This window comes from Lynx rufus, unplaced genomic scaffold (assembly GCF_022079265.1).
Source record: "Lynx rufus isolate CCGP_SWC_20201006 ecotype Redwood Valley unplaced genomic scaffold, mLynRuf1.p SCAF_23, whole genome shotgun sequence".
In the NCBI taxonomy this organism is placed as follows: Eukaryota; Metazoa; Chordata; class Mammalia; order Carnivora; family Felidae; genus Lynx; species Lynx rufus.
In genome coordinates, this window is record NW_025814838.1 from 21,974,448 (window position 1) to 21,986,550 (window position 12,103).

The window sequence follows — 12,103 nt, forward strand, 5'->3', positions numbered from 1 at the left end:
CATCGGAATGGAGAGTAGTGTGAGGACAGGATGTGGGTTGATAACCAGGCAAGCTGGTCTGGCCAGCACAGGCAGTATGGACATCTCTGAGCCATACGTGTCCCTGTGCAGAGGTATGCCAACCAGTGAGAGACAAACACAGGCCATTCCCCTCTCCCCGAGCAAGTCACTGGGGCTGAAACCTCTGTATCCTTATCTGAACCCTATGGTATCTGTCCTTACCAGCCCAGTCCTACAGTGAAGATGGCAGCAGGACATGGCAATTCTACATTCTAGAAGCTCATTCTGTAGCTTCTCAGAGAACAAGAGTGTGTATCCTCAGCTAAGGTCTACCACCTCACTCAGAGAAGGAGCAATGAGGCCTGCCGACTGCCAGCTCCAGGCCTGCCTCCTCCCTGGGGACTCTGCCCTCTTGGCCGGATGGGCAGTGCTGGTTTCTGATAAGACGTACAACTTATCTGCCGTGCCTCCTGCCTAGAGCTGGCCATGGGGCTTATCTACTAACATTATAGTTTGTCACATGTTGACAGTTTCAACTTTCCCAAATGGGCTCCTGCCTCAGGGCCTTTGCACAGTTCCTCCACCTGAGCATTCTGCCTCCAGATGGCCAAAGAGCTCACCCCTCTCTTCATTCAAGCCTCTGCCCAGATATCACCTTACCTAGTACCCTATTTAAGTCAACATGTTTTGTCCCTCTACGCTGCTTATTTTTGTCTTACCACCCATCACATCCAATGTACTGTCCGTCTCCCAAGATGTGATCCCCCGAGAGCTGGGGCTTATGTAGTAGCATCAGGTAAACAAGGCCTGACCTGCGGAAGGTTCTCTCTCACCAACTACTTGCTAAATGAAAAGATGAACGTCAGAGGGGCCTTCGTGACAGAACAATGATGTTAGATGCTCCCACCCTCTCCAGCTGCTCTGGCTGTCCCCAGCCGAGTGTGAGCATCTCAAAAGGGGCCTGACCTGGTCCTCTCTGACGCATGAGTAAAGGGACAGGCTTCTGCCACTAGGCCGGGGTCCTCGGCCTACACATCCCAAACCCTTATGGGATGGAGACATTTAATCAAGGGCGTTAAGGGGGCACCAAAGTTACAGCTCCTAATGGGAGGGCAGGGAGGCTCCTGTGGGCTTGGGAGCCATCAGTATTACCTCAAGTATTACACTTGGGTAAAGCACGGCCAGAACCAATCCAGCCTGTCACAGAAGTCCCAGGCAAAGGCTCAGGACTCTCAGACAGCAGACCAGAGAGTAGCTGGTGTGGGCCTGTCTCCGTGGAGAGGAGGGGGCTGCCTGTGCCTGAGCCCAGCAGGACCCTCACAAGAACCAGGGGGCCCCACAACACAGCGCAGGGCTCACCACAGACCCTCAGGTCTGAGTCCAAAGTAACAGTGTGTCTTTTCTAACTCTGCCCAATCCTTCCCGGATGGGCCAGTTGAGAGGGCTGACCCCATGTCTTTCCTCTGTCTGTGTCCACTAGTCCCCAGCCTCTGTCCACCTTCCATTCTCTGAACATCTCTGGACCTTAGACGGTAGGACATTCAGGCAATGTGGCTCTGCCAGTGTGAAGGAGACCACCATCCCCGAGCTCCCCTTGGCGTTTCCCATCCCCCAGGAAGCTTCGATCTGGAATGTTCCCATATGTGAACCCTTCCCTTAGGGGTAGGGACGCATACAGCGAGAGCCCATGGGGCTTAGTCATGTGAGAAAGGCTCCCATTAAACCACCCACCCTTTGGCGCCTCAGCCCTCGCCCTTAACTGGCCACCAGGACAGACGCCTCCTCAGACCTGCCAAGAGTGAAGGATGATGCACTCATCCTGCCCCAGACCCCCACGAGCATGGGGCTCCCCAGGGGACCTGCCTGTCCTGGACCCTGAATGTGGGGGCCCTACAGGACTCAGGGTGCTGCCACCACTCTTCCCAGAGGTCCCGGCACCACCCCAGAGCAGAGCCTGAGGCCAGGAGAGTCCTGGCTGTGGGAATAGGAAGGCGCCTCTAGGAGGAGAACAGAGACCTCTGCCTCCTCAGGAAGTGCAGGCTCTGGGCTCTGGGGAGCAACACTGGTTCTCACCCCACGTCTACACCAGTTCAGAAAACACGTCCACTCACCTTGCAAGGCTGGCCTTCCAGACTCCCCCTCTTGCTGCCCACAAGGAAGCACAGCTGGCGGTCAGGATCAGTGCCCCGCCTCCCAGGGCAAGTGTACCAGGGCAGTACAGCCCCGCCGGCCATCTCCACCCAGCTGCAGCTGTGGCCAGCACCTCAGGCAGAAGTAGAGGTGGCCCCAAGAGACCAGGGAGGAGTCCAGGCCAAGGCCAGAGTGCCCGGAGGTAGGTGGCCTGTCCGGTCCGGCTCCCCGTCGCCCGCACACTGCTGGAGTCATGGTAGGCCACAGACGCAGGGTGGGGACCCTGCAGGTGCGAGTACATGGGTGTTCAGCTCCCTTCTTCGCTCAAGCTCCTGTCAGGAGGCGTTGATCCTCGCAGGCGCATCAGCCCAGCAAGGACACAAGCAGAGAGGCCGGTAAACGTGAGCTCGATGTGGGGCCGACCCCGGGCTGCCACATCGCTGTCTTCCAATCTGCACCATCTTTCCGGTTCCCATTCGCAGTGTGACTGGTTAACAGAGGAAACAAGGGAGTGTTAACCCACAGTCGGCTTAGCCGGAAGGCCCCACCTGTTCTGAACCTCATTAAGCTTCTGACAGGCTGTTTCATTTGTTTGGTGATAAGCTCATTCAACACAGACTAACAGGGGCCCTTGAACAACAGGAAAACTGGACAAGAGACGATGTGATGGTTTCCAGTCACTAGACAACGGTGATCCCAGCGAGAAGGGAAACCACCAGCCTGAGCCCTGCGACCGCACCAGCCACAGCCATCGTGGTTTCCGGGCCCTGGTGCAGGGAGGGAAGCGGAGACACAGCCAGGCGTCTCCCTCAGTGGAAGAGACAGAGTTGAGAGGTCAAGGAGGCAGCAAGACTGTGCGGGGCGAGTGGTGGGAAGGAAGGCTGCGTGTTGGACAGTGCTCCAGGATATGAGGAGGGTCCCCTTGAGTCTTCGGCAGAGGACAAACATGCACCCGTGGGAGACAAACTATGCCCAGAGGCCACGGCAAGACTCCCTGGAAAGGAGTGGATGCAACAACCCCCAGGGCTCACACCGGGATGAGACTACTTGGTGTTTCCACAAGCCACGGGAGAAAGGCCTCCTAATCCACAGGGTGCTGGGGGACTCCTCCGAAGGGTGTCACCCCTGATGGGGCTAAATTAACTGCAGCCCAAGGGAAGCTCTGACACTACTCAGAAAAAGAGCAAAAGGAGAAACAACAGCTAAAGAGATAAAGCAAAAATTCCTAAATATGATCAAGACTATAAACTCACAGATCCAAGAAGCTTGGTAAAACCCACAGGGGAATAAATCTCAAGAGACCACCACCAAGGGACATCATAATCAAACTGGTGAAAACCAGTGTTAAAGAAAAAAAAAAGCCCTTAAAGAAGCCAGGTTTTTAAAAAAGCACATTAGGTGTGGACGCGGCCTCGGTCCCACTGCCAGCGTTCCAGACCATCACTGCCGCCACCAAATGTCTACAGTTGCAGGGTCAACTGCTGCCTCCAGCCGTAACCGGAGACCTGGGCAGACACACAGCCGGGTAGAGGAGAGTCGATGTGGATAAGGGGCTGGAAAGAGATCAGAAACTCTCAGAACCAGAGGATCAAGGAGACGCACTGCAGGCGGGAGTGTCCCGATTTGAAACAAATGCTGCCGAGCTGAAGAGACAATATTGGTGGAAGAATCAAAAGACACGGGCGAAAGACACTGTCCTTGTGGCCGCCACCATCATCGCCATCGTCTTGTGGAACGTTTCCCTGAGAAGGACCAGTGAAACTCCAGCCTGCTGTTCCAGAACCCCTTCAAACTATCTTAGAACCTGTTACACTCTCGAGCTCACTTACTGTTGTATCTAAAGTGATTATTTTGTTACTGTAAAGTTTCATTTCAGGAAACATGCCTTTGTTGTCATAAGTACTCCAAACTTAAAGTGCGGCCACCGGCCCACACTCGGCCCGCGCCTCCACTGACTGCCATGTGGCTGAGGAAGGGGACTTCTTAAGTTCCGGAATGTCATAACCCAGAAATCACGTTGTCCTATTAACTGCCATTAATTCCAGTTAAGGAAATCTGCTCCCAGTTAGCTCTCTCCCTGTCATATGACATCTTCAGAACCACCTTTTAAACTTCTAGGTAATCAGATTTCCAATTTGTGCCTTCCAGAAAGAACACTACTGCCTGACATAAATCTGTACCGATAACAGGTTGTGCCTTATTTCGTTATTTTTCTGATTCCCAGTAAGAGAACTCTCTACTATTTATAAGTACTACTGATTCCTGTGCTATATATTTTTTTAAATGTTTATTTATTTATTTTGAGAGAGAAAGTGTGTGAGCAGGTGAGAGACAGAGAATCCCAAGCAGGCTCCATACTGTCAGCACGGAGTCCGATGTGGGGCTCGATCCCACCAAATGCAAGATCACGACCTGAGCTGAGATCAAGAGTCAGATGCTCAACCGACTGAGCCACCCAGATATTCTGTATTATCTGTTCCCCTGCCATCACTGAAACGGCATTGTGTTGAAGACACGCCCTGCATGGCACCCCGCTGTGAGAAGGAAGGGGGGCAGGGCGGCTGTGAGGCAGCGAGGGGAGCCTCAGGACATTAGCCCACCCTGCAGCTCAGGGTCTAGGGCTGGGTCTGACTCTCAAACCTTGGTGCCCCCTCCTTGCCTGATGCCCAGTCAGTCCCATGTGACCTCCTGGCTCCTGCATCAACCCAAGGGCACCTCGCTTGTATCTGTGCATTCTCCTGGGAACTTGCCTGCTATAGTGAACTGAATAAACTGCTCATAAACCTTAAAAAAAAAAGCACATTATGTGTAGATAAAGATAGGAATGACAAGCAACTTCTGCTGTAAGTCAGAGGATAATGGAATGACATCTTTAAAACACTCAAAGGGGGTAAAGAGGTCAACTGGAATTCTTTTTATTTATCAAAAATATCTTTTAAAAATGAAGGCAAGGAACTTTCACTTTCCAGTCTGGCATGTAAGGAGCCTGGGGGCTGTCACCACCATCCCTACGACAAGAAAAAAGCTAAACAAACTGAAAAATAACTCTTTTTAGATCCATCAGAGAACTGAAGTCACAGGATTCAACACGGTCCAAGCACTGAGAATAAGAAGGGAAGGGCCCATTCTTAGGGGGACCCTCATACTTTTATGAGTTTTACCTCCAGAAGTCCTGCCAGGTTCTCACAATGAAGGTCAGAGAACAAAACTCAGGTTTCCTGCTCGGGGAGGGTAAAGGAGCCATTTTGAGATAGGCCCAGAGCATCCTGTTCTTAACAAGGCCTGTCCCCAAGGGAAATGGTTTTACCAGAGCCTAGCGTAGACTTCACCAGAGCCTAGCGTAGACTTCACCAGAGCCTGTCCGACTTTGGGGAAGGAAGATGGCCAACGCCAGACCTCTGCCACCTTCTTGTTTCACTTAAGAGGGGGGCAAAACCCAAAACCAAATAGCACTTGTAAAGGCCACGGGCTCACGAAAAGACTGAGACCTAATCACAGAACTAGAGATCACTTCTGCCAACATCACAGGGCTCGCATACAATAACGGGCAGACAACTAAAAAGCTGTACTTCTCAGACCTTACTTCAGAAATCGCTAGGGAAACTCAAAGACAACAGAGGGGACAAAACCAAGGACGTCACAGGAAATTTTAGCTCTGACATGCTGGAGCAAACAGTAAACACAACCAAACTCCCAGCCAGGTAAACACACAAACTCACACTCAGGCATACTCATCTTGGTCCCTTTACCCAATGCAGCATGTCTGGCTTTCAAAAAATTCCAAAGCATATTAACATAAGAAACACAAGACTTTGAGGAGACAGAGCAAGCAGAGAATCAGACTGGTCTGGCAGAAATGTTGGAATTATCAGATACGAAATTTAAAGCAACTCTGATTAAGATGCTAGAGCTCTAATGGAGAAAGTGGACCCCATGCAAACTAAGCAGAGAGAGAGACTCTAAGGAAGAATCAAAAGGAAACGCTAGCAACCAACAAAAATCTTAATAAAGAACGCTTTTGATGGGCTCATCAACACACTAGGCCCAGCCAAGAAAAGAACCAATGAGCTTGAGGAAATGCCAGTGCAACTTTCAAGACTGAAATGCAAACAGAAAAAAGAATGAAAAGGACAGAACAGAAAACCTAAGAGCTGTGGGACATTTACAGAACGTGTATCTATCTGCATTGGAAAAAGAAGAGAGAAAGGAACAAGACAAATATGTGACCCAACAATGACTGAGACTTTTCCAAAATTAATAGTAGATCCAGGAAGCTCCCAGAACATCAAATATAGGGGCACCTGGGTGGCTTAGTCGGGTAAGCGCCCGACTTCGGCCCAGGTCACTATCTTGTGGTTTGTGGATTTGAGCCCTGTGTCAGGCTCTGTGCTGACAGCTCAGAGCCTGGAGCCTGCTTCGGATTCTGTATCTCCCTCTCTCTCTCTCTGCCCCACCTCTGCTCATGCTCAGTCTCTCTCTCAAAAAATAAATAATAAAACATTAAAAAAAATTTTTTTTAATTTTTTAATGTTGTTAGGACACCAAATATATATTTAAAAATTATAAATATAAAAAATCTGTACCTACGAATATCATACTTGAACTGCAGAAAATCAAAGACAATCATAAAAGAAGGCAGTGGTGGAGAAACCTTACTGACAGAGAAGCAAGAATAAGAAGCACATTGGCCTTTCTCATCAGAAACCATTTAAGAATGGAGGAAATACTTACGGTGTTGAAAGAAAAAAAATATATATAAAGAGAAATTCTTCAAGACTTTATCAGATGAACAAAAATTACGGGAATATACAAAAATTTTTTTTTAATTTTTAAAAATTAAGGGTATTTGTTACAGGGTAGACTTATATCTACCAAAAAATGTTAAAAGAAATTCTTCAGAAAGAAGGAAACAGACAAAGGTCAGAAACACAGACCTACACAAAGAAGAGTGTTAAAGAAGAAATAAATGGTGGCAAAATATTTTATTTTTCTTATTCTAAACTGACCTAATGCATAACAGTTTGTTCAAAATAATAATATCAACAATGTATGCAGTAATTTCAGCTTCTGTGCAAGTCAAGTGAATGAGAATGTCATAAGGGGCAGGAGGAAGGAGTTGGGAATCTTCTGTTATAAGGTACCTGCACTACCCATAAAGTGGTATAGCACTATTTGTAAGTGGATTTGAAAGTGAACTTGGACTAGCTGCAGATACATACTGTGAATTCAAGGGCAAACACTTAAAGAAGTTTGGCTGTTTTTGTTTTTGTTTTAAGTATGATATGCTAAGAGAGTGGGAAAATGTAGTCTTTAAGATGTTCAATTAAAGCCAGAGAAAGCAGAAAAAGAGTGGAAGACAAAACTGAAACCAAAGGCCACAAATAAAAAACAATAAAAGTTATAGCAGTTATTAATCCAATCCAACTGTATCAATAATCACTTTAAATGTCAACGGTCTAAACATAGTACTTAAGAGGCAGAGATTGTCAGGGGCACCTGGCTGATTTAGTTCGAAGAGCATGTACCTCTTCATCTCAGGGTCATGAGTTTGAACCCCACGTTGGGGGCAGAAATTACTTACTTACTTACTTACTTACGTGCACACATACATACATAAGTAAATAAATAAATAAATAACTTTTAAAAAAAAGACAGAAATGGTCAGAGCGAATCAAAAAACAATAGCCAACTATGTGATGTCTTTGAGAAACCCACTTTAAATACAGAGATACACATAGACTAAAAGTAAAATGACAAATACATACCATGTTAACACTAATCAAAATAAAGCTGGAGTAGTTATATTAATTTCAGACAGAACAGACTTCGGAGCAATAAAAATTATCAGAGACAGAGAGGAGAATTACATAATGATAAAGATATCAATCCTTCAAGAAGACATAATAATCCTTAATGTGTATGCATCTAACAACAGAGCTTCAAAATATGAGGGGAAAAACTGACAGAACTTCAAGAAGAAACAGATGAATCCACTAGAGCAGACTTCAGCACCTATCAGAAATGGATAGATCCAACAGGCAGAAAACCAGTGACAACATAAGCTGAACTCAACAACATCATCACTCAACTGGATACAACAGACATGTATAGACTACTTTATCAAACAACTGAATGTGCATTCTTCTCAAGCGTACACAGAACATTCCCCAACATAGACCACATTTGGGCCACAAAACACATCTTAAGAAACTTAAAAGAATAAAAATCGTGGGGGCGCCGTGGTGGCTCAGCAGGTTAAAGAGCCCCATTCTTGATTTCAGGTCAGGTCATGATCTCATGGTTCATGGGTTTGAGCTCCACATCAGGCTCTGCACTACGAGTGTGGCACTTGCTTAGAATTCTCTCTCTCTTCCTCTCTCTGCCCCTCTTGCATTCTATCTCAAAATAAACAAATAAATAAAATTTAAAAAAAGAATAAAAATAATGAGGGGCAGATAAGGCACACCTGGGTGGTTCAGTCAGTTAAGCGTCTAACTCTTGATTTTTGGCTCCGGTCATGATCTCACGGCTCATGAGTTCAAGCCCCATGTTGGGCTCTGTGCGGTCAGTTTGGACCCTGCTTGGGATCCTGTCTCTCCCTCTCTCTCTGCCCTTCCCTTTCTCTCTCTCTCTCTCTCAAAAAAAAAAAAAAAAAAAAAATATATATATATATATATACATATATATGTGTGTGTGTGTGTGTGTGTGTGTAAGAAAAAAAGAATAAGAATCATGCAATGTGTGCTCTCAATTCACAAGAGAATTCAACTTGAAATCAGTAACAGAAAAATAGCTAGAAAATCCTCAAATACTTGGATGTTAAACAACACACTTCCAAATAACACATAGAACAAAGAAGAAATTTCAAGACAAATTAAGAAATATTTTGAAAGCCAGTAAGTATAAAATACCTTGGAAAAGGGAAAAAAAAGAAATATTTTGAATTAAATGAAAATTAAAATACAATTGATAAAAATTTGTGAGATGCAGTTAAAGCAGTGCTTAGAGGGAAACTTATTGTATTGACTTCATGTATTCAAAAACGTCTACAATCAGTAATCTAGGCTTCCAGTTTAAGAAAAGAAGAGCAAATTAATTCCAAAGCAAGCAGAAGAAAAATAATAAAAATTAGAGCAGAAATCAATGAAACTGAAAATAAGAAATCAATAGAGAAATTCAAGAATCCAAAACTTGCTTCTATGAAAAGATGAAAAGAATTATAAACCTCAAGCCAGGCTAACTAAGGAAACCAGAAGATGCATATTACTAATAGGCAAAATGAAAGAGGAAACACGGCTACAGACACCATGAACATCAAAAAGATAATAAAAAAATGGGGCTCCTGGGTGGCTCAGTCGGCTAAGCATCCGACTTTGGCTCAGGTCATGATCTCACCGTTTGTGAGTTCAAGCCCCACATCGCGCTCTGTGCTGACAGCTCAAAGCCTGGAGCCTGCTTCAGATTCTTTGTCTCCCTCTCTCTCTGCCCCTCCCTTGCTAGTGTTCTCTCTCAAAAAAAAAAAACAAACAAAAAAACCACATTAAAAATTTTTTAAAAAGATAATAAAAAATATTATAAATAACTCTATGCCCACAAATTTGGTAACTTAGAGGAAATTAACCAATTTCTTGAAAGCACAATCTGCCAAAACTCACACAAGCAGAAACAGAGAACCTGAGTAGGCCTCTAATAAAGAAATTCTATCAACAACAACTTTCCGAAACAAAATTATCAGGCCCATTTCGGGTCAGTGGTGAATTCTACCAGACATTTAAGAAATTATATCAGTTCTCTATAGTCTCTTTCAGACGATAGGAGCAGAAGGAATGCTTCCTAAGTCATTCTGTGAGGTCAGTATTACGTTAATGCCAAAACCAGAGAAAGTCTTTACAAGAAAGGAAAACCACAGATATAAAAATCCTCAACAATTCAAATCCAAACAATGTCTAAAAAGAATTATACATCATGACCCAGTGGAATTTATTCCAGTTATCACAAGACTTGTTCAGCATTCAATAATCAATTAAGATAAATCATCACATCAACAGGCCCAAGGAAAAAATTTGATCATATTAATAGACTCAAAAGAAAGCATTTCACAAAATTCAACACCCATTCAATTTAAAAAATACTCAGCAAACTAGGAACAGTGAGTAACTTCTTCAACATTACTCACTTTTCTAAGTGGAGACATATAATATACAATCTCTGCCAAAAAGAGAACCTGGAGACAAGACTCTTTAGGAAGATAAGACACTCAAAAACAGCTGTGTATATGGAGAAACTGAAAAAGTCACACAGAGACCCAGGCAGCCTCAGAGAAGACCTTAAACTTTCACCTTGGACTGATCCCTAAGCTAAGATCAAGTCCACCAAAATCAGTGAAGGACAGCCCAGACACAGAGCCAGTCTGCAAGGACAGGGAAAGGTGGCTGTTGTCTCAAATACCTTATTTTCAAAAACAAAAGGTGTACAAAGAAACAAGAGAAGATGGTCTATTCAAAAAATCAATTAGAGGGGCACCTGGGTGGCTCCATCGGTTAAGCATCTGACTCTTGGTTTCAGCTTGGATCATGATCTCATGGTGGGTGGGTTAGAGCGCCACACTGGGCTCCATGTTGACAGCACGGAGCCTGCTTGGGATTCTCTCCCACTCTTTCTCTACCACTTCCCCGCCCCACCAATCTCTCTCAAACTTTAAAAAATAAAGTTGGCAAAAATCATTATGGAAGATTGACAAATGTAAGACTTACTAGACAAAGACTTTAAAACAGTTGTCTTAAATATGCTCAAAGAGCCAAAGAAGTCCCAAAAAGGAAGAGAGAAAGAAAGGGACAGAAAGATTAAAGAAATAATGGCTGAACTCTTCCCAAATATGCAGAAAGGCATGACTCAATAAATCCAAGAAGCTCAATGAATTAAGAGTGGGATAAACTCAAGAGATCTACAATAAGACACAGTATAATCAAATAAGTTGTCAAAAGACAAAAACAGAGAATCCTGGAAACAACAAGAGAGAAGAGACTTGTCATGTGCAAGAGATCCTCAATAAGATTATCAGTCAATTTCTCAAAAGAAACCTTGGCACCAGAAGGCAGTGTGATGACATATTTAAAGTGCTGAAAGAAAAAAAAAAAACTATTAACCAAGAATTCTATATCTGGCTAAATTGTTATTCAAAACTAAGGGAGAAATTAAGACATTCCCAAATAAACAAAAGCTGAAGGAGTCTGTAACCATTAGATCTGTCCTGAAAGAAATGCAAAAGGAAATCCTTCAAGTTGAAAGCAAAGTACACTAGACAGTAACTTGCAGCTATATGAAGATACAGCTGAAGGTAAAGGTAAATACATAAATATAAACATCAGTATTATTCCAAGTTTGGTTTGTAAAATCCCACTTTTTCTATTCTACAGGATTTAGAAGACATACATAAAAATAATTATAAACCTGTGTTAGTGTGTACGTGTGTAATTGTGGCATCAATAACAAAATGAAGAGAGAGACAGAGATATATAGAAGTACAATTTTTGTATGCAATTGAAGTTGATATCAATACAATTAGATCATTAAACTTTAGGATGTTACCTGTAATCTCCATGGTAACTACAAAGAAAACACAGAGACTATACACAAAAGAAAGTAAGAAAGGAATCAAAACATGTCACCACAAAAAAAATCAACCCAACACAAAGGAAGGCCATAATTAAGGAATAAGGAGAATTAAGGGACAAAAAAACTTGTAAGATATACAGTAAGTAAGCCCTACCGGGGCACATGACTGGCTCAGTTGGTTAGGCATCTGACTTGGGCTCAGGTCATGATCTCACTGTTTGTGAGTTCAAGCCCCACATCGGGCTCTGTTCTGACAGCTCAGAGCCTGGAGCCTGCCTCAGATTCTGTGTCTCCCTCTCTCTCTGTCCCTCCCCACTCATGCTCTGTCTCTCTCTCAAAAATAAACATTAAAAAAAAA